The 19,384-nt window shown below is 39.0% G+C and overlaps 1 protein-coding gene across 2 annotated transcripts in view; it reads right to left on the bottom strand.

The window, feature by feature from the left end:
* LOC137625262 (putative neural-cadherin 2) overlaps window positions 1-13,095 on the bottom strand; it is a 113,032-nt gene extending 99,937 nt beyond the window's left edge. For both annotated transcript variants that reach the window (XM_068356058.1, XM_068356057.1), the window contains exon 1: window positions 12,912-13,095. The gene's annotated coding sequence lies outside the window, so the exon portion shown is untranslated. The remainder of the gene's footprint in view (window positions 1-12,911) is intronic.
* Window positions 13,096-19,384: the final 6,289 nt, after the last annotated feature.

The following is a 19,384-nucleotide window of genomic DNA, read 5'->3' as shown; positions in this document are numbered from 1 at the left end:
GTGGCCAGGAACCTGTTCACAAACAAACATACACACAAGAGGTAAAACATAACCTCCCTCCAATTCTTTTGGCAGAGGTAACAACACCCCCATTTATTCATTGAGTTATTACCCAATGAATTACTCATTCCAAAGCCTCAATAACAGCAATTACGAGTAAAATACCCCAATAAATTGCCTAATTTCAATTCCCTCACAACTGTGCCACTCACATAACGCGAGGCTAGATAGCGAGTACACCATATAACAAGAGAGAATGGAAATTCGATCCATTTGGAGCCCATCTGAGATTGGCTCCGGCGTAACCTCGTTAGATACACCGACATACGGTGGGCGAACACACGTGATGTATATATACACAGGGTACATAGGGTATACCTACACAGGGTACACAAAATATGTTCGTTTGATATACACTCAACTGTAATAATTCGCTGGATTAGTGACATAAAGTCATACGTGTTTAAAGGTTTAAAGGTCGCTCATGAATGGCAGAGGCAAGGGACAGTGACATTGCCCTAGCAATCAGGACAATGCCCTAGAGACTGACCGTACATTATATGACCAGCGCCCAAGCCTCCTCTCCACCCAAGCTAGGACCAGGGAGGGCCAGGCAGTGGCTGCTGATGACTCAGCAGATAGACCTATAGGCTCCCCAAAACCCACCAACTTTAGCTCACAAGGATGGTAAGGTTGCAGACACTAATGGCACTAGCGAGTCTGAGCGGGACTCGAACCCCCGACTGGCAAACACCAGGCAGAAACGTTACCAATCAGGCCACACTAACCCTATACTGTATATATCTTAACGTGGTGAAGAGTTTGTGTATCGCCATGTCCGGCAAAGCTGTACCTGTCAGGGGCACCTATACTAGGATGGTTTGATGTGAACGATCAGAAAAATCTCCCACCATCACCCATCCGCACTGGCCACCATGGTTATGAAAACTAGCTAAACTCCAATCTCATATAAAGACGAGATGACCAGCAAAGCTGTAACTGTCAGGAACGCTTATACAAAGATGGTTTGCTATGAACGATAAGACAAATCTCCCACCATCACCAATCCGTACTGGCCACCGTAGTGATGAAAACTAACCAAACCCCAGACAGAAATAAAGACGAGGCCTATGTCCTGCACTGGACAGGAAATGGTTACATTTGTTGTTGTTGGTGTTGTTGATGTACAAATAAGAGTTGTTACATATCCTTTCATATAAATATCAAAATTAAAATTAAATTTGTTTCCTAATTAGTTATAGCATATGGAAACATAAGGGAATGCATAGAGCTCCGGATTCTAGGGGGGGGGGAAAGGTGAGGTAACTAGAGTAGTGAAGTCCAGCTTATGTTTAAAAAGTGGGATTGTGGAATACTTTCAACTTAACGGGCGTTTTAGGACTTTGTCCGGTTAAAGGAATGGTCCTCAGTAAACCAGAACTGTTAAAGAACACATTATTCTGGGATGTGCTGGCCGATGTGGCAACGTCCCTGACTGATAAGCGCCAGACTGGGGTTCGAGTCCCGCTTAGACTCATTAATTTCTTTGGTCACTGAAACCTAACCATCCTTGTGAGTGTACCAACCGTGTGTCACACAATTGTACATAATTCCTTTTGTATATATTATGCTTGTATCTTCACTCTTCCCTCGCACTAAAACGAACATGAAAATTCATGTCTGCTTTTCTCCTTTGTAACATTGTCAATATTTGAACATGAAAATTCTTGTTTCTTTGAGATTTTGTATATAAAGGAGAGTGTTCTTTAATAAACAACTCAGTTGATTGCATCCTGCCTTTGAGTCATAACCTCTCTCTCGGCACAGTCACATTGGTGACCCCGGAAGTCGACTCGCTCCCACTGCCTTCCACCCCCACCTCCCTCGCCCCTCCATCGTTGGTACTACGACGGACTCTACTACAGCAGTTGGCGCTGCGGCCACCCCATTGAAACTTTCACCGTTCGCCAGCGGAGATGCATTTGCTTGGTTTTAGCGCGCAGAAATCCAGTTTCGCATCAACGGCGTGACTTGCTCAACCACCAAAGCAGATTATATTCTCGCGGCGATACCAGAGGACACCTTCCCGGAAATATCCGACTGGCTTTGTGAACAAGGAGACACGCCAATAGCGTATGACGCCCTCAAAACATACCTTCTGCAGCAGTACTCGCTGTCGCCAGCCGCCCGTGTAGCAAAGCTTTTTCAGCTCTCGCAACAACTGTTGGGGGACCAAAGGGCTTCGCTTGCCCTTAGGGAAATGACCAGTATCGCTCGCCTTCAACCTGCCGCAGACGGCTCTCCTCGTGAGGTGAACCTACTTCGTGCCCTTTGGATACGCCGTTTACCCAGACCTATACGCGCTGCCATACCCGATAGCCACTTCAAGACCGCCATCAACGCCTCTACCCCTGACGAAGAGGATGCCTATTCAACGTCAACTGAAGCTGACATGAATGCCGTCGGACATACACGCCAACACCGTGACGTGCCGAAGCAGAGACAAAGACGCCCACCACCCACCAATTGCTCGCGCCCCAACAAACAACTTCTACAGCCACTTACTACCTCCCATCCGCCGCAGTTTTGCTACTATCACTTCAGATTCGTGGCAACTGCGAAGAAATGTGCCAAGGATTGTCAGTGGCCAAAAAACGTGTAAGTAGGCCATCGCTCGTGGCGGTGGCCTCCCGTGTTTCTAATCTTTTCTTTTTGCAGGATGCAGGAACGGGCGTGCGATTTTTGGTAGACACAGGTGCTTGTCGTTCTCTTTTGCCAAGGAAACTCTTTAAGACACGACGTAGTCTGTCTACATCTGCCGACGTCCGCTTGGTAGCTGCCAACGGATCTGCGATACCCACCTACGGTTAGGAGAACCTCACATTATTGTTCGGAAACGGTAAATTCAATTGGAAGTTTCTCGTTGCTGATGTCACCATGCCAATCCTCGGTGCGGATTTCCTCTCTCATTTCCACCTTCTGGTCGATGTCGCCCACCGTTGATTGGTCAACGCAGACTCGTACTTGTCGACACCTCTTCAACCCGCCCCCTCTAACCTCGCTCTCCACATTAGCGCACCCACGGATGCCTACGCCCACCTCCTCACGTCGTACCCGGAAGTTTTCTGTCTAGAACTTCGCCAAACACCCACGGTTCCTGCCAAGCACGGTATTTATCACCATATCAAGACGACAGGACCCCCAGTCTTCGCAAAATTCAGACGTCTGGCACCGGAACGATTGGCAGCCGCCAAACAGACGTTCGCCAAAATGGAGGAAATGGGCCTTTGCCAAAAGGCCTCCAGCCCATGGTCGTCACCCTTACACATCGTTCTGAAGAAAGACGGCTCTCTCCGCCCGTGCGGGGATTACAGGCACCTGAACATGCAAACAGAACCATATCACTACCCCCTCCCAAACATTGCCGACGTGACCTCCTACCTGCACAAAGCAAAGGTTTTCTCTACGATCGATCTCCTGAAGGGGTATTATCAGGTGCCTATGAACCCAGAAGACGTCCCAAAGACTGCCATCACCACTCCATTTGGTGCATATACCTTCAATTACTCCTGTTTTGGCCTTCGTAATGCTGGGGCCACGTTTCAACGTCTCATAGATGGCATCTTAGGGGACCTCCCTTTCTGTGTATGTTATGTGGACGACATACTTGTGTTCTCCTCCTCAAAAGAGGAACACCTCCATCACCTGCGCATCGTGCTCGACCGCCTGCAACAAAACGGCCTTGTAGTCCGGTACGACAAGTGTACCTTTGGCGGCAACGAAGTGTCGTTCTTAGGGCACGGCATCACTCCTGAAGGTGTCCACCCCCTCCCTGAGAAGGTAGCAGCCGTTCAGAACTTCCCCGTGCCCTCGACTGTCAAAGTTCTGCAGGAATTCTTGGGCATGATCAACTATTATCACCGTTTTCTGCCAGCCATTGCCGCCACTCTTGCTCCCCTCTACGCCTCCCTCAAGGGCAAGCCGAAGGACCTGAAGTGGGGTCCCCTTCAAGATGCAGCCTTCTGCAATGCAAAGAAGGCCCTATCAACTGCTGCGGCTCTCACTTTTCCTATCCCACATGCCCCTCTCCTTCTCTCCACCGATACCAGCGACGTCGCTATTGGTGCAGTACTCGAGCAGGTGGTCAACGGCTCGCCCCGCCCATTGACCTTCTTCAGCAGAAAACTGTCCAAGGCAGAATCGGGTTATTCTACCTTCGATCAAGAATTGCTGGCGGTGCACTTGGCTGTCAGTCACTTTCGCCATTTCTTAGAAGGTACGCCCTTCGTCATTCGCACAGACCACATGCCTCTGGTGCACGCCTTTACTCGACAGTCTGATGCCTGGTCCGCCCGGCAACGCCGACATCTCTCCGCTGTGGCTGAATACAATTGCACCCTTCAATACGTCCCTGGGAAAATGAATCCAGTTGCCGATGCCCTGTCAAGAAAAACGTTGGCTGCCGTTCAACTGGGATTGGATTACAACGCCCTGGCTGAAGCCCAACGAAAGGATCCAGAGTATCAAGCATGTAGGACATCCTGCACGTCCCTCTGTTGGGAAGACTTTCCCCTCGAAGACTCCAACACCACCCTCCTCTGTGACGTCAGTACTGGCAGACCGTGACCTTGGATTCCTGCTCCCATTCCTGTTCACATCCCTCGTGCCGTTCTACTGCACAGCTACTGAAGGCAAAGTTCATTTGGCACGGCATTTCTAAGGATGCTAAGGATTGGGTCTGCGCCTGTACTTCTTGCCAAACTTCCAAAGTACATCGACACACCTCAGCGTTGTTTCGCACACATTCACGTCGACGTTGTAGGCCCCCTACCCACATCACAAGGACATCGTTACCTGTTTACCATCATCGACCCCTCCACCCGTTGGCCTGAAGCCATTCCCATGGAAACTGCAACGTCCGCCTCTCTGGATGGATTGCAAGATTTGGTATCCCTGAACATATTACTTCTGACAGGGGAACCACTTTCACCTCTCAATTGTGGACATCATTAGCGAATCTCCTGGGCATCACCCTACATCAGACAACGGCCTACAACCCCGCTGCCAATGGAATGGTTGAACGTTTTCATCCCACCCTCAAAGCAGCTTTGATGTCCCGCTGCAAGGATTGCAACTGGTTTACTCAGCTTCCCTGGGTCCTCCTGGGACTAAGGACCACTCCTAAAGACGCCCTCAACGTCTCGGCAGCTGAAATGGTGTATGGCGACCCGTTGGTCATCCCTGCCGAATTTTTTCCTTCTACAACCTCCTCCGACGATCTCCAGCGCATACGTCACGTCGTGGGAAAATTTACTCCATGCCGCCAGACTTACAAGCCCCCAGCAAAGCATCACATACCAACACACTTGCACTGTGCAACGCACGTCTTCCTACGCAACGACACTACCTAGCCACCACTAACGCCCCCTTACACATGCCTTTTCCTTGTGATCCGACGCAGTCCGAAAGCATTCCTACTAAACATTCGTGTCAAAGAAGACTGGGTCTCCATTGATCGTCTAAAACCTGCTTATCTCCTGCCAGATGACCCGCCTACAGTTCGCCTCTCTAGATCAGGGCGCCCTATTTAACTTGTACAGTATGTCATTTTTAGGGGGGGAGCCATGTACCAACCATGTGTCACACAATTGTACATAATTCCTTTTGTATATATTATGCTTGTATCTTCGCTCGTCCCTCGCACTAAAATGAATATGAAAATTCATGTCTGCTTTTCTCCTCTGTAACATTGTCAATATTTGAACATGAAAATTCTTGTTGCTTTGAGATTTTGTATATAAAGGAGAGTGTTCCTTAATAAACAACTCAGTTGATTGCATCCTGCCTTTGAGTCATAACCTCTCTCTCGGCACCGTCACATGAGCTAAGGATGAGGGGTTTGGATGAGCATATAGGTCTATCTGCTGAGTCATCAGCAGCCACTGCCTGGCCCTCCTTGGTCCTAGCTTGGATGGAGTGGGGGCTTAGCGGCTGATCATATATATATATATATATATATATACATATATATATATATATATATACATGTATATATATATATTTATATATTATATATATACAGTATATACATATATATATATATATATATATATTATATATATTATATATATACAGTATATATATATATATATATATATGTATATATATATTTATATTATATATATATATATATATATATGACAGCAGGCCAGGAGGAAAAAGGAAACAAAGATTGGACAAGCGCTTTTGTGTTATTATTACATCTGTTAACGTGAAGAGGTGTAATAATAACACGAAAGCGCTTGTCCAATCTTCGTTTCCTTTTTCCTCCCGGCCTGCTGTCATCTTGAGACATCGCACGTTCCAGCGATTTGTCATTAATATATATATATATATATATATATGTTTATATATGTATATATATATATATATACATATATATATTATATATATATATATATATATGTGTGTGTGTGTTGTATATATATATATATATATATGGTCAGTCTCTAGGACATTGTCCTGCTTGATAGGGCAATGTCACTGTCCCTTCCCCCTACCATTCATGAGAGGCCTTTAAACTTTTAAAAGAAAGTTCCAAGTTCCTCGCTGCTTTCTCCACAACACTGTAATTGTGGTCACGCCCACAATATTAGAAGCGTAGGTGGAAAGCACTGTAGTCTGCAGAAAGTTCATTATCATTACTTACCTCCTACGCAAGACAACACAACTTGCATACTTTTACCTCATAACTTCCAGAGCCTGACTAATATGCAGGGTAACTTCTTGAGTTTGTGTTTCTAACTTCCTTAATTCTATGACATTGCTTCTAGATTTTCTTAATTACAGGTAAACATATTCTCCGTTTTACCATGTGTTACCGCTCCAACAGTCTTGGTAGTAGTAACCGGGAACATTGTCTTTATAACGGCACAGAAAAAACATTACACTTGCCTTACCCGTCAGCTCAGTGAGGAATAAAGGTCAGGCTTTGTAATGGCGTCGAAATAAATTATCATATAGATTCGCATGTTGCAACAATACTGCTAGATTTCTGAACTATTCCAAATATATTCTGACTATGCTTTTACATCTATTAATTCTAGAGTGTGCTGGAAGTGTAAAAATATTGGAACTATTTGGAACGCATATAAAATATGTACTGTATATGTCCGCAGAGTTTTTTCACAGTCATAAAATAATGTTTCTCGTGTATTTTAATTAAAAAATCGTTTTAAGTTTTGTTCATTCATTAGAGGAGAATATTAACGAATGTAAAAGGTTAAACATGATTCGCCTTTTAATACTTTTCTAAATATGAAAAACATTATATCATTTATAATAATCTAAAACAAGGAATTAAATATACATTTACTTTAAACTTAAACCAAATTATCAGAATAATTCAATACCATTGAAATATAATAATTTCTTTATATTAAGTAAATTACTGCTCTTTTACATTACTTGGTTCGTATTGGCAAGGTTCGTGGTACGACTGACAGCCTAAAGCTCACTAACAAATCCAACTGGATATTGTGCTAGCAACTTCATCATCATGACTCTATGTTTTGGGCAGAATTCCTCTAAATACTGGGTGCGCACACACACACACACACATACATACATACATACATACACACACACACACACACATATATATATATATATATACATATATATATATATATATATATATATAATATATAAATATATATAAATATAAATATATATATATATATATATATATATATATATATATATATATATATATATATATATATATATATCCGCAATTTTCCCGGTTGGAGACCTTGGGCTTATAGTATCCTGCTTTTCCAATGAGGGTTGTAGATTACTTTTCTAATAACAACAACAACAACAACAACAACAACAACAACAATAATAATAATGATATTAATAAAATTAATCATAATAATAGTAAATTTGTAATTGAAGAGACTATAGAACATTTGCATTTTAAAAAAAAAAACTTTTAAAAAACATTTAAAAAATAAATCATTTTTTTCGGCATCTAATAAAATATATAAGCCGGAATGTTTAAAAAAAAAAAAAAAAAAAAAAAAACAGAATCTATGGGCATCTAATAAAATATATAAGCCCTATATGTATATAAATATATATATATATATATATATATATATATATATATGTACGAAACCGTGGTACGTGTACGTACCAGGAATTCGTGTTTGTGCACTAAAATTGTATCTTTACCAAGGTAACAAATATTCTTATTAATTACCGTATTATAATAATCTATATTTCTGACAAAGGTAACAATTATTCTTTAACAAAGTTACCGAATCATATGTATATCAGTATTTTTTCAAAGGGTTGATTGGGCACGGGATAAGCCACTAGGCTGACAGGTGTTTTCGTATGTCCTTTGTTTTCCTGACATGTGCGACAATTAGCTATGGGTTTTTTTTTATATCTGTGAGCATCGTATGCCAATAAAACAATGATTTGGCTTTCTGTGACATTAATGAGAACCCCGGGTGTCCATGCAATGGATTTGCATGCAACCAATTCAGGACAGTGGAAATAAGCGAGATTGGTACCATTACCTGGTCGTTAGTTACATGTGGTGTATTGCGGGTTTTCCTTGTCACGGCCCTACACAGAATATTATCTTTGATTATATAATTCTGCTGCTTATACTTTATATATCCCTTTTCCTTATGATTGCCTTTCAAAGCATTTATAATTGTTTCTAATTTCTGATCTTTTCTTCGCTCAGTCTGTAATAATTCAGCACTCCAGCCTAAATCTTCTTGTTCAGATATCGTTTTAACAATAGGCATAGATGTTGATATATCTATTAATTCAGCTAAAGGTTCCGTACAAGATGACACGGGGTTGCATGATAATGCATCAGCAATGATATTTTCTTTCCCAGGTAAATACCCGATTCTCGCGCCAAACTCTTGAATGATCAAATGCCACCGAGTTCGTTTGGGGCTGTGGTTGAAGCCTTTAAAGAATTCAGTTAGTGGTTTATGATCAGTAAGAACCTTAACGGGATAACCGTATATTATGAACTTAAAATGCACTAGTGAATTAACAATAGCTAGCCCTTCCTTGTCTATTACTGCATACTTACTTTCGGAAGTTCTCAGTTTTCGAGAATAAAAAACTATCGGGAAAAATTGTTTATCATATTGCTGAAGCAATACCCCACCTACTTCTAAGTCTGAGGCGTCTGTTGCAATGAAGAATTCCTTACCGAATTCAGGAAATTTTAAGATAGGTGAACTACACAGTTCATCTTTCAAGGTATTAAACGCCTGTTGATGCTGCTCAGACCATATGAAATCTACGCCCTTCTTTGTAAGATCAGTTAAGGGAGCGGCTATTATTGAATAATTGCGTATAAAACGCCTGTAATATCCACTACAACCCAGAAATTGCTGTATTCCCTTGACATTAGTAGGTATGGGAAAGTTACGGATAGCCGACACCTTATCATGGACTACTTTAAGACATTGGCTTGACACCATAAAACCCAAATATATCAATTCTGTTTTGAAAAATTCACACTTACTAATCTTTACCCTTAAGTTATGTTGTCTTAGTCTCTGTAGTACTAGTTCTAATTTACGTAGATGTTCTTCTAAGGTGTTGGAAAAGATTACAAGGTCGTCCATATAGGCATGCAATATATCCCCTAACAAGTCTCCAAACACTATGTTAATCATTCTTGTAAATGTTATGGGAGCACAACGTAAACAAAAAGGCATCCGTAAAAATTCATAATGTCCCCTGGCTGTGCTGAAGGCTGTGTATGGGATACTATCTTCTTCTAATGATATCTGGTGAAAGCCTTTAAGTAAGTCCAAACTGGTAAAATATTTATTCTGACCTTACAAAGACAAAATATCGTCAGTACATGGCACTGGGAATCGATCAGGGATTGTCTCCTCGTTTAGACGATGGAAGTCTACGCAGATACGCCATGTTCGATCTTTTTTCGGTACAACTATTAATGGAAAATTATAAGGGCTGTTCAATTTCCTATTGACTCCCTCTTCTAGCATTTTACCTACTTCATCATTTATTTCATTCTGGAATTTCATAGGGAGTCTGTACGAGGGTACATAGATAATTTTATGCTTGTCCTTTAACCTTATTTGATGCTCGATCATATCTGTTTTTCCTAAGGATCCATCCGTAGTGGAAAAAACATCATGATATTTAGTTAAAAGTCCAAAAATTTTCTGCAGAATTTCTTCGTCTTGAATGTCTTTATTGATTTTATTTTTAACAGATTGCAAAAGGGATTCATCCGCAACTGATTGAGCGTGATTGATTTCAGCAACGGTAAGAATACGATGTTTATAAACTTCTACATCCAAGATATGTTGATTTTTGTGAATTACTAAAGTGGTATTTAAATGATTACAGACTTCAATATTACAATGTTGATGTGAGCCTACTGTATAAATAGCTTGTGTGACAGACAATCCGTTAGTTTTCAAAGTGTCGGAAAGGATTAATATTTCAGATCCCGGAAATGTTTTCTTTACTTGCACCTTAAAGGCCCATTTAACATTTTGGAAACATTAACGGCCAATAGGTTTAGAGTTCAAAACGTATCCCAAATCACTGATAAGAGAATCGTACCATTGGCTCACATAAGAAATTAGAATAAGAGGGAAAGAAGTGAGGGAAAGATTTTTATTTGTATGTTAAAAGTTTTCTTCTTAATACAGGAGTAATTACATATATTTTTCTCTTTACAGGTTTCCAAGATGAATTTTTTGTTGTTGGGAATGATATTGTTCGCTCTGACATTTTTCTCGTGTGGGATGAGCTCTAAAACTAAAAAGTATAGATTTTAAATATGGCACTGTAGTTGAAAGACAAGAAGACGTTTTTATTACATCAAGTAACGTAGTAGTTGAAGTGCGAATGCAAGCAATTTTTCTCCCAGAGAATGACGTCACTAGCTTAAAAAGCGCCATTTAAAGGTTTGCTGTCTTATTAGATGAATTGCATAGAAGACATTTTCCTTTGAATACAGAGAGTTCGCTTGGATCGACACTAAAAGTTGCAGAGATGCTATCTGACGACTTGCAAAATAAGACTTACGAGACAGAATCTTTGGCTCGTGACCTTTTGATGTGGACTGTAGGACACAAAAATATTGAGAAACGTAACCCGTTTATTTTTGCTGCACTAAACATTTTTGGTTCTAATGCAAGTTTAGGTTTAGGAATTTCCAATCGTCTTAAGATTAGTAATCAAAATAAGAAAATTGAGTTCTTGACTCATGAAGATGAATTGATTATGTCAGAACTAAGGAATCAGTTAGCTTCAATCAATCAAATTATTAGTTTAGTAAATGAACATTCAAGTAATATCAATCAGATTATGGAAGTACAGGATTTGTTGGCAACGTTAACATATTATGATTCAAAAATAGATCACATACATAACAGAATTGCACATTTCATTGAGAAATCAAAAGATTATGTGGAAGCTATCACGTTAGCGACTAAAGGTGTACTGTCACCCCATTTGTTGCCAATAAAATACTTAAAGTTAATTGTGGAGAACAGACGGGAGAAACTAGGCTATATTCCTTTGTTAGACGCACGTAGGTTAGAATTTTATTACAGCCTAATTACAGTAAGCGTTGAAAATAACAGGATTATGATTACAATTCCCTTTGATTCTTCTGATGCCTAGCAATCTTACAGGATATCACCATTTCCGACTTTCATGACGAATCACACAAATCCAGTAATATCCAGTTTGACAGGACACGTATTGACTTCCCCAGACAAGGAAACATATACAGTCATTAAAGACTTAAATCAATTAACTCACTGTTCAGACGCAATGGATAGAAAAATATGTACAGTTGACTCATTTGAATTCCATAAAAACTTAATAGATTCATGCGAGTTAGGTATAGTGCTAGACGGTGCTCTCTCCCATACAAGTGAAAATTGTCTGGATAAGCTTTATCCCTTTGACAATAATTAGTTCAATTGCAGACTGAACAACGGCTCGTGGATACGATATGACAAGGCCGGCTTCAATGTATCATGCCCGGACGGATCCACGTCCTATTCCCAAATCTTCGTTTGCAGCAGATGGTTGTATCAGGACATCCCCTAATTCCATGGTGAAGGGTATCAAGACCATCATCAGAGAATGAGCCTACTTCGTGAACTTCACGTGGTCAACAACGGTTCCATCTTTACCTCTCCCATACAACAAACAGGTAGCCAAGCGGTTGATGAAATTGACCGAGATGGACCACCCGTCACCGACTTATAAAGAATTTCTTCACCCCATACTACTAGCAGGAACAGTTGTGACGGTGATGATATTTATCGCCGTTAACATCTTTGTTTGGCGTAGGTTAAGGAACAATAGTTTGCAGCTCAAACAGAACGTTTTGCCATGTCCAGACAAAACTCCTTTTTTAATTCAATTTAAAGCCGTTTGAAAGTTGTGTCGCCACCGGATGCAGGTGTCTTCCTATACTAATGTTTAGTTTACATTATGTGTTTAAATGCTGAGATAACTGACTATACGATATCTGTGATATCGATATTTTAGCCAGTTCTTATCAATACAGCATATGGAATGGTCATCCGACCAAACCAGCTATACTCCTGTGATGGAGATGTTAACACTGTTGTTTTTAAAGAATAAACCATTTTAAAGTTAACTTAACTGACTTTACTTAAAGATGTAACATACCAACTAACATACTTAATGTGTGTTAACAACAGTAGCACACTAATAAATATATACACACAGTCAACTATCCCAAATTGTTTATGCGCACACGAAGATTACACCTTCAGGATCGCATGACCATCTAAAAGTATATGCCATTTGCCAGCATCAAAATCATATTGTAAACCTACCAAGAGAGTAGCAGTCGTCGTTCTTGGAGGGATGCCGTCATCTGTAGCCAGAACCAATACGTTGTGGGCGTCGGCGGTTTCCCTGTCCAGACTAGAGAGCAATCTGACCGTTCCTGCTCTGTCGATTCCGAAGACGCCTCCAGGATCGCTGGCTGGAGCGATTGAGTAGCTGACGCGACTTTTCCCAGCCTGACGAAGAGGAGAGGTTTGCAAGTTTAGTTTCTGGTGAGGTTGTAAAATTTGCTGACTTAGGCTTTAGCTATTATTATTCAGAGCTTTGAATACCATTAGAAATTTAAAATACCGGAAGGTTAGTTTTGGGTGAAGTGGTTAATACATACACCTTTCTCCTATAGTATAACTCATTCGATACTTCGTGATCTGGCTCGAATTATTCCTTATAAATATGTTGTAAATAAAAAACAACAGCAGCAATAATGCAAACGATGAAAAAGGTTTGGCATCACGAAACATCAACAATTTTATTGAATAATTAAAATTTTTATGTGACATCATAATATCAACTACTTAGCTAAACCATCATATGTCAATGAACTATTTTGTTTGTCATGCTAAGGTCACACCAACCTCCCGGATTGTCTCGGACCGTCTAGGACTTGATCCAGGGCGATCATAGGAAAAATCTGTAGGGGCTTCTTGACAGTCCGGGAAGATCCGTGATTATCCGGGATGTCACCCCGGATGTTTTTTCATGACAAAAACATCCGGGGTGAACGTGGATGTCCTGGGTAGAAGCCTAGTCCTGGACGATATATATATATATATATATGGGTGTGTGTGTGCATCAATCTTAAGCTTGTCTGAATACAACTGCATAAATAACCCCTGTGAAAGGTATATACACATTTTCTCTCTCTCTCTCTCTCTCTCTCTCTCTCTCTCTCTCTCTTCCTCTCTCACACACACACACACACACACACAATAAACCACAATTTTATCGTGGACTGTCTCTTCTTCCTGAATAGCAAGGGACGACCCAGGATCATAGTTCTGACGGTCAGGAGTAATCCTTTTTAATCCTGGATAATCCGTAGTATTACCGGTTTGGGTGACCGTAACATTACTTTATGAACCACAGAGGAAACGGTATACAGTGCAACTAGGATTATATACTTCTATTTGGAAAAAGCATTTTTGCAATACTAAAAAACTTTTAAACCTGATATCACAAAATGTTCTTTAAGTACTGTTTAAAATATAAACATCACCAATCTTTTTTAATGCTGATAAAGATTTGGTATTACAAAATGTGGTACTATTTAAAATATAAATATTACCTATGTATTTTAATGCTGAAATATTATAAAAAAAAATGTTGAACTGTTAATGAATATTACCACTTTTTTTTCAATACTGAAAATTTTAAGTCGATATTACAAAATGTACTGATTATAACAAAAGTATCAACAATTTTTGTAATACTAAAAAGGTTCAAGTTGATATTAAAAAATATTGTATTGCTTGAAATATAAATATCACCAATGTTTTGTAATGCTAAAAAGTTTTAAGTTGATATTACAAAACGTTATACAGTTCAAAATATAAGTATCACCAATTGTTTATAATACTGAAAAGTTTTAAGTTGATATTGTACAGTTTAAAATATAAATATCACCAATGTTTGGTAATACAGAAAAGTTTCAAGCTGATTTACAAAACGTCCTTTGAGCACTGGTTTTTCCCCTTTAAAAATAACTAATTTCTTACTCCAGACCAATATGACCACTCTAAACATTCCTCTTTCATTATGGATCCAATGCAGTTTCATATTTTTATTAGCAAGCATTATGCAAAAGGACGCCCATGGAAGCACATGGAAGCATATGCTTTTTCCTTTTGCCAGGAGGAAATGAGGAGGAGATTGCTTTCTCGAGAGGAGAGAATACTGAGGAAAAGGAAAAGGGAAAAAGACAGAAGACAAAAAAAAAATTGTCCCTCAGGGTTGGTGAGAGGGGGGGGGGGAGAGGGAGAGAAAGAGAGAGGTAGTGGGAGAGGGATGGAAGAGTAAAGCTTAACAAATTTCTTCGGCATTTCTTTCTCATTTTTCGGAGAACTGGGACCCAAGTGGTATTTCGCGAAAGACTTAAAGAGAGAGAAGGGAGGAGAAAAAAATAATGGAGAAGAAAATGGAAGACGTGTGGAAAAAAAGGGAGGGGAAAAAAAGTGAGGGAAAAAAGTGAGGAAAAAAAGTGAGGATAAAAAAGTGAGGAAAAATTCTCTTTGGTCAAGATAGAAAAATAATTAAACCCTCCTCATATGAGGATATAAAAAGCCTAGATTATTAAGATATATTAATACAGAGATTGAAAAAAGAACGAGATGAAAAAAAATTGATGCTGAAAGCGGAATAAACGTTTTGGAACGGAGAGAGAGAGAGAGAGAGAGAGAGAGAGAGAGAGAGAGAGCCTTACCTTATTGCCTTATTTTTTGTTTGGGTTCCCCCAGGTCCCTCAGTGTGAGGCACCTCGTATATCCACCAGAGAGTTGCTAATGCATCTTCCGGTGTATTTTGCATCTTCCAGTCTTGGATGGTCTGGGATGCATCTTAGGTATTTATCGAGCTTATTTTTAAACACATCTACGCTCACTCCTGTTATTTTTCTTAGATGAGCTGGCAGCACATTAAATAGTCGCTGCATTATCGATGCTGGTGCGTAGTGGATTAATGTCCTGTGCGCCTTTCTTAGTTTACCTGGTATATTTTTTGGCACTATTAATCTACCTCGGCTTGCTCTTTCTGATATTTTTAGCTCCATGATGTTTTCAGTAATTCCTTCTATTTGCTTCCATGCTTGTATTATCATGTAGCGTTCTCTTCTCCTTTCTAGACTGTATAGTTTTAAAAATTTCAGTCTTTCCCAGTAGTCAAGGTCCTTAACTTCTTCTATTCTAGCAGTATAGGACCTTTGTACACTCTCTATTTGCGCAATATCCTTTTGGTAGTGTGGGTACCATATCACATTGCAGTACTCGAGTGTACTACGTACATAAGTTTTGTAAAGCATAATCATGTGTTCAGCTTTCCTTGTTTTAAAGTGTCTGAATAACATTCCCATTTTTGCTTTACATTTAGCCAACAGTGTTGCTATTTGGTCGTTGCATAACATATTCCTATTTAACATTACACCAAGGTCTTTAATTGCTTCCTTGTTTGTGATTGTCTCATTATTAGGTCCCTTGTATGCATATACCATTCCTTCTCTGTTTCCATAATTTATTGATTCGAATTTATCGGAGTTAAATACCATCCTATTTATCTCCGCCCATTCATATATTTTGTTTAGATCTCTTTGTAGTGAGTTCCTATCTTCATCACAAGTAATTTCTCTACTTATTCTTGTGTCATCGGCGAAACTTCTCACTACGGAGTTTTCAACATCACAGTCTATGTCTGAGATCATAATAACAAACAGCAGTGCAGCTAATACCGTACCTTGTGGCACACCAGATATTACCTGGGCTTCATCTGATTTCTCGTCATTTGCAACCACTATCTGTTTTCTGTTTTGCAGGAATTCTTTTACCCATTTTCCTATCTTTCCCACAATATTATGCTTTCTCATTTTTTTCTCCAATATGTTATGGTCTACCTTGTCAAAGGCTTTTGCAAAATCTAGATAGATCACATCTGTGTCTTTTTCATTTATCATATTTTTGTATATGTTTTCATAGTGTGCTATCAGTTGGGTCTGTGTACTTTTTCCAGGCACGAAACCGTGTTGACCCATATTAAACAAATTATTTTTAACCAAATGGTTCATTATTTTCTTTTTTATTACCCTCTCATACACTTTCATAATATGTGATGTTAGACTAACAGGTCTATAATTGCTTGCCTCTAGTCTTGATCCACTTTTGAAGATAGGGGTTATATAAGCTAATTTATGTTTAACATATATCTCGCTCATATCTACACTTTGTCTTAGCAGTATTGCAAGCGGCTTCGCGATAGTGTTTGCAGTTTTTTTTTAACAAAATCGCTGCAACTCCATCTGGTCCGGCTGCCGATCCATTTTTAATTTCGTTTATAGCCGTGACAATATCTGCTTCATTAATATCTATATCCGTTAGATATTCAACATTTTCTTCTCTCATTTCTGTTTCATTATTCTCATTCGCAATTCTTGGTGTGAACTCACTCTTATATTTTTCTGCTAATATGTTGCATATTTCCTTTTTTTCATTCGTTAGCCATCCTTCAATTCTTAGAGGGCCTATTTCTAATCTCCCTTTATTCATCTTTTTTGCATAGGAGTAAAGTACTTTGGGGTTTCTTTTTATATTTTGAAGTGTCCTTTCTTCTAATTCCCTTTTTTCATTTTCTTTCGACTGTATAATATTTTGTTCTGCATTTTCTAACTTACATTTTATTTCCCTCATTTTCCACACAATTTTTTCTTTTGCAAGATTTTTCTTCCACTTTCTAATTTTCTGAAATAAGATCCTTCTGTCTCTTGGTATGCACGTCTTTTGTTTATTGTTTTTTTTTCGGTACATATTTTTCAACAATTTTCTCCAGTATATTGTACAGTATGTCCGTATTTACCTGTATATTATCACTTACAAATACATTTTTCCATTCTTTATTCAGTTCTTCATTTATTTCTGACCATTTTATATTCTTACTGTAAAAATTATATTTTCCATATCCTTCCCAAAGTTTTGTGCTTTTATTAATTCTGCGATCACTTGCTTTGGAATGGACTATCAATTCTATGACATTGTGGTCTGAAATTCCCGTGTTATACACTATTATTTCTTTAACATAATTCACCTCATTCACAAATACTAGATCTAGGACATTTTCCTTTCTTGTTGGAATGTGGTTTATTTGTTGCATATTATGTTCTAATAGCATATCTTGAAGCTTTTCAAATTGCCTCTTATCTTCTGCGCTACTATTACTATCTTTTTTATATGTATACATACAACCACTTTCTTCTATCCGTTCTTTCCAATCCACGAAAGGAAAGTTAAAATCTCCGGATAGGAGTATATTCCAGTCTTTATGGTTTCTACATATATCATCTATTTTTTCTATTATTATGTCAAACTCCTTAGTGTTTGGGGGTCTGTAAACTACAATATTCATTAGTTTTTCAAATTCAAATTCTACCGCAATCAATTCACATTCTGTGTTGCTGTATTTTTCACATACTTTTCCTTGATTTATGTCTCTTCCATATATTGCGGTTCCCCCTTGATTCCTATTTTTTCTGTCTGATCTATAAGTTTGGAAACCCTTTATCTGGTCATCACTGCCAGTCTCTTGGGAATACCATGTTTCACTTATATTTAATATATCTATTTTTTCAATTTGGGTTAGTTCTTCTAAGAACTCTATTTTCCTTTTAGAGTTACTCGTGACTAAACCCTGTGCATTCATTACTATTATGGTTTGTGTTTCATCCCCATTATTTAATATTGGTAATAATATGGATTCTCCCATGCTTCCTTCCTGTTCTGATATGATGTTCTTTTCTTCATTTCCCGGAATTCTGCCATTAAAAAATCCAACTTTTCTATTATATTTGCTCTTTCGCAGAGAGAGAGAGAGAGAGAGAGAGAGAGAGAGAGAGAGAGAGAGAGAGAGAATCTTATACGATGTGTACACATGAACATTGCATAATCTGTACCAGTGATATGCTTTCTGAGAGAGAGAGAGAGAGAGAGAGAGAGAGAGAGAGAGAGAGAGAGAATCTTACAAGATATGTACACATAAACATTCTATATTCTGTACGAGTGATATGTTTTTTGTATGAGAGAGAGAGAGAGAGAGAGAGAGAGAGAGAGAGAGAGAGAGAATCTTACACGATATGTACACAAACATTCTATAGTCTGTACGAGTGATATGTTTTTGTATGTGTGTGAGAGAGAGAGAGAGAGAGAGAGAGAGAGAGAGAGAGAGAGAGAATCTTACACGATATGTACACGTAAACATTCTATAATCTGTACGAGTGATATGTTTTTGTATGTGAGAGAGAGAGAGAGAGAGAGAGAGAGAGAGAGAGAGAGAGAGAATCTTACACGATATGTACACATAAACATTCTATAATCTGTACGAGTGATATGTTTTTGTATGTGTGAGAGAGAGAGAGAGAGAGAGAGAGAGAGGGAGAGAGAGAGAGAGAGAGAATCTTACACGATATGTACACAAAACATTCTATAGTCTGTACGAGTGATATGTTTTTGTATGTGTGAGAGAGAGAGAGAGAGAGAGAGAGAGAGAGAGAGAGAGAGAGAATCTTACACGATATGTACACGTAAACATTCTATAATCTGTACGAGTGATATGTTTTTGTATGTGAGAGAGAGAGAGAGAGAGAGAGAGAGAGAGAGAGAGAGAGAGAGAGAGAATCTTACACGATATGTACACAAACATTCTATAGTCTGTACGAGTGATATGTTTTTGTATGTGTGTGAGAGAGAGAGAGAGAGAGAGAGAGAGAGGA

The sequence above is a fragment of the Palaemon carinicauda genome, chromosome 32 (assembly GCF_036898095.1).
Source record: "Palaemon carinicauda isolate YSFRI2023 chromosome 32, ASM3689809v2, whole genome shotgun sequence".
NCBI classification, from domain to species: domain Eukaryota; kingdom Metazoa; phylum Arthropoda; class Malacostraca; order Decapoda; family Palaemonidae; genus Palaemon; species Palaemon carinicauda.
This window is presented reverse-complemented; position numbering and strand designations above follow the sequence as displayed.